This window comes from Bos grunniens, chromosome 19, assembly GCF_055505025.1.
Source record: "Bos grunniens cultivar Pamir isolate PY7600 chromosome 19, Bosgru_T2T1.0, whole genome shotgun sequence".
Classification (NCBI taxonomy): domain Eukaryota; kingdom Metazoa; phylum Chordata; class Mammalia; order Artiodactyla; family Bovidae; genus Bos; species Bos grunniens.
The window spans coordinates 8,976,732-8,981,010 of NC_141183.1; the positions used below are offsets into that span (position 1 = coordinate 8,976,732).

General features: G+C 43.7%; 1 long non-coding RNA gene across 1 annotated transcript; it reads left to right on the forward strand.

The window, feature by feature from the left end:
- Nucleotides 1-1,242: 1,242 nt before the first annotated feature.
- Nucleotides 1,243-3,789, forward strand: LOC147351151 (uncharacterized). The gene is made up of 2 exons (XR_015148404.1): nucleotides 1,243-1,362; nucleotides 2,954-3,789. It is a non-coding gene; the product is annotated as an uncharacterized LOC147351151 (long non-coding RNA).
- The last annotated feature ends 490 nt before the right edge of the window (nucleotides 3,790-4,279 follow it).

Consider the following 4,279-nt stretch of genomic DNA (forward strand, 5'->3'; position numbering starts at 1 on the left):
ACTCCTTGGAAGAAAAGTTATGACCAACCTAGATAGCATATTGAAAAGCAGAGACATTACTTTGCCAACAAAGGCCTGTCTAGTCAAGGCTGTGGTTTTTCCAGTGGTCATATATGGATGCGAGAGTTGGACTGTGAAGAAAGCTGAGCACCAAAGAGTTGATGCTTTTGAACTGTGGTGTTGGAGAAGACTCTTGAGAGTCCCTTGGACTGCAAGGAGATCCAACCAGTCCATTCTGAAGGAGATCAGCCCTGGGATTTCTTTGGAAGGAATGATGCTAAAGCTGAAACTCCAATGCTTTGGCCACCTCATGAGAAGATTTGACTCATTAGAAAAGACTCTGATGCTGGGAGGGATTGGGGGCAGGAAGAAAAGGGGACGACAGAGGATGAGATGGCTGGATGGCATCACCAACTCGATGGACATGAATTTGAGTGAACTCCGGGAGATGGTGATGGACAGGGAGACCTGGTTTGCTGCGATTCGTGGGGTCGCAAAGAGTCGGACACGACTGAGTGACTGAACTGAGCTGAACTGAACTTATGAAAGGGCTTCCCAGGTGGTGCTAGTGGTAAAGAACCCACCTGAAAAAGCAGGGGATGTAAGAGACACAGGTTTGATCCCTGCGTCGGGAAGATCCCCTGGAGGAGGGCATGGCAATACTCTTGCCTGGAGAATCCCATAGACAGAGGAGCCTGGTGGGCTACAGTCCACAGGGTCGCGAAGAGTCAGACACAACTGAAGCAACTTGTCACAGCATGCACAACTTTTATGAAAGCATCATCACCCTGAGCCTGAAGAGAGAAATAAGATGCACACTTTCTTTTTCTAAAATCATCCTTTAATTACGTATTATCAAAGTAATACATACTTGTGTGGAAAATTTGAAAAATTATAGAATAGTACAAAAAAGTGAATAAATTATACTTTTTCTGTCTGGAGATAGGAGGGAATATTTTTCTGCTTTTTCACTATACTCTTTTTTCTCTCCCTGTTTATTTTTACAAACTTGAGGTTATATTGCATTCTGCTTTTTTTTTTTTTTTCAGCTAACATCATAATGTGAGCATTTTTCCATTTCCTTAAATAGTCTTCAATGCTTTTTTTTTTTTGGTGGCTGCACACTATTTTATAATGTGGATGTATCATTGTTAAGCTTTTCCTGTGAATAAATTATTTTCCATGTCTCTTTCAGGATGTGGAAGTGGCAGCTTGTGATTTTAATACTAAAGGAAGCCGAGAGCGCAGAGAGAAAGAGGTGAGTCCCTTTGTCTCTGACGCCTGGCATCCGAGTCGGCGCTGAAGCAGGAGAAACCAATGAGTCAGTGGGGTTTGAAGTGAATTTCTGCGGTGACATTCGGGGTAAGAGATGAAATTACTTCCCCCAGGGCAAGTGGCAGCATTTGGCATTTTGAAGGTTGGCAATGAGATAAATGTAGTAAAATCCAGGTTCACTCAAAGCTTCCTTTTAATGCACTGGAACGGGGCTGTCATAGGACGGAAGTGGGAGAGGGGCTGGACCGGCAGGCTGGTGCTCCGTGGGCTCGTGGACTGCCCACCCCCCAGGGATGGCGAGGGTCCTCAGCTGGGTCTCCACTAGGACTCTACTCTCCCGACTCCTGTGGAGAGAGCAGAGATCAGCCTGGAGCCCCCTGTAGTCATACCTCTGCTCCATAGTTCCCCTCTGCTATTGCATGTTGGGTTCACACACCTGTGAATAGGAGTGGGGGACATGACATCTCTTTAATAAACAAAATAATAGGCATCAGCCTGCACCGTCAAGTCTCCTGCCCACTGACTCTCCCTCTGCCCCTCAATCATGGCTCGAACTTTTTACAACCCTTTGCAACTCTGCTTTGCAAGAGTTTGGCGAGAGTTTCCAAAACCTTATCTGGCCAACTTTCTTTCCATTGTGCCCATCATGGCCACCTCTGCTAAAAAGGGCCCCTCCAAAGTCACTTGGCGTGGCTAGATAACCCCTGAACCGTGGGAACTCTTCTTTATTCATGTATTCATTTATTTTGGCTGCACTGGGTCTTCAGTGCTGTGCATGGGCTTTCTTGAGTTGCAGTGAGTGAGGGCCACTCTCCACTGTGGTTAACAGGCTTCTCCTTGCAGTGGCCTCTCTTGTTGCGGAGCAAGGCTCTAGGCGCATGAGTTCCAGTAGGTGCAGCACGCAGGCTCAGGAGTTGTGGCGTGCGGGCTTAGTTGCTCTGCTGTAAAGTGTTGGCAACATCACTTTGTGTGCCATGGCACCCCTCCTGCCAGGACTTGACAACCAAAAAGGTCTTCAGGGATTGCCAGAAGCCCCTTGGGAGACAGAATTACCCCTGGTTGAGAATTACTGGTTTAGAACAGCATTTCCCAAGATGGACCCTGGAAAATCAAAGCTAGATGGAATCCCAATAGGTATTTTCTGAAAAACAGGGTTCTAAGATGAGCTAACTGTGGACAACAACCAATCTTTTTACTGCCTCCAAACAGAGAGATCTGCCTTTCCCAGAACGAATTATGCAGGATGTAGGTTTCTCAGATTGGCTTCTTTCACTTAGTAACATGTGTGTGAGTTTCTGCCTTGTCTTTGATACGGCTTGATAGCTCCTTTCTTTTTTGTGTGCTAAATAATATTCCAGTGTCTGGATGTACCACAGTTTAGTCATTCACCAAGGACATCTCGATTGCTCCCAAGTTTTGGCAATTACAAATAGAGCTGTTAAAAAAAAATCTGCGGGCAGGTTTTTATGTTGACATGTTTTCAGTTCCTTTAGGTAAATATCAAAATGCATGACTGGTAGATGGTAACAGAATGCTTAGTTTTGTAAGAAATTGCTTGTCTTCCAAAATGGCTGTACTGTTTTGCATTCCCACTAGCAATAAATGAGAGTTTCTTTTGTTCCACATCCTCGCCAGCATTTGGTATTGTCACTTTTTTGGATTTTGGCCACTCTAATAGGTGTGTGGATGTGAGAGTTGGACCACAAAAAGGCTGAGCACTGAAGAATTGATGCTTTCAAATTGTGGTGCTGCAGAAGATTCTTGAGACTCCCTTGGACAGCCAGCCCAAGGAGATCAAGCCAATCAATCCTAAAGAAAAACAACCTTGAATATTCACAGAAGGACTGACGCTGAAGCTGAAGCTCCAATATTTTGGCCATCTGATGTAAGGAACTGACTCATTGGAAAAGACCCTGATGCTGGGAATGATTGAGGCCAGGAGGAGAAGGAGGCAACAAAAGATGAGAAAGTTGGATGACATCACCGACTCAATGGACATGAGGATGAGCAGACTCCAGGAGACGGTGAAGGACATGGAGGCTAGCGTACTCCAGTTTGTGGAGGTGAAAAGAGTCGGGCACGACTTAGAAACTGAACAATAGATATGTAGACGTCATTGTTATTTTTGCATTTTTCTGATGAAATATTATATGGAGAATCTTTTCATATGTTTATTTGCCATCTGTATATCTCCTTTGATGAAATGTCTTTCTGTTAAGGTCTTTTGTGCATTTTAAAAATTGGATTGCTTATTTTCTAATTGTTGAATTATGTGTTCTTTTTATACTTTGGGTCACAGTCCTTTATCAGACATGTCTTTTGCAAATATTTTCCTTCCAATCTGTAGAGTGTCTTCTCCTTCTGTTGATGTTGCCTTTCATAGAGCAGAAGTTTTAAGTTGTAATGAAATCCAGCTTATCAGTGGTTTCTTTCATGGTTCATTTTTTGGTTTTATGATATAAACTTTTTATTTTGAAATAATTTTAGATTATAAAATTAAAGATAATACAGAGAGTTTCTGTGGACCGGTGATTCTTCCCAGGGGACACTTGGCAGGGTAAGGAGACATTCATAGTTGTCACATCTTGGGGGTTGGTGCATGCTTCTGGGATCCAGTGTATACAAGCCAGGGATGCTGCTAAACACACTTCATTGCACAGGGCAGCCCCCTGCAAAGAATGATCTAGTTCAAAATACCAGTGGTGCCAAGGCTGAGAAGCCCTGCCAGGTACCTTTCACCAGTATCGTTCCTATTCACATCTTACAATAACCAGGGCACAGTCACTAAAACTAGGCAGCCGATACAGGTGCAATGCCATTATCGGTTGGCTTTTTTCTTTTACCCTCTTAACAAAATTTTAAGTGTACTACGTATAATTGTTACCGATAAGCACAATAGTTGTGGGTCGAATGCCTAGAACGCTTTTATCTTATACAACTGAAACATGATGCTATTTGATCAGCAGCTCTCCATTTCTTCTCTCTTCTCAGCCCTGGCAACCAC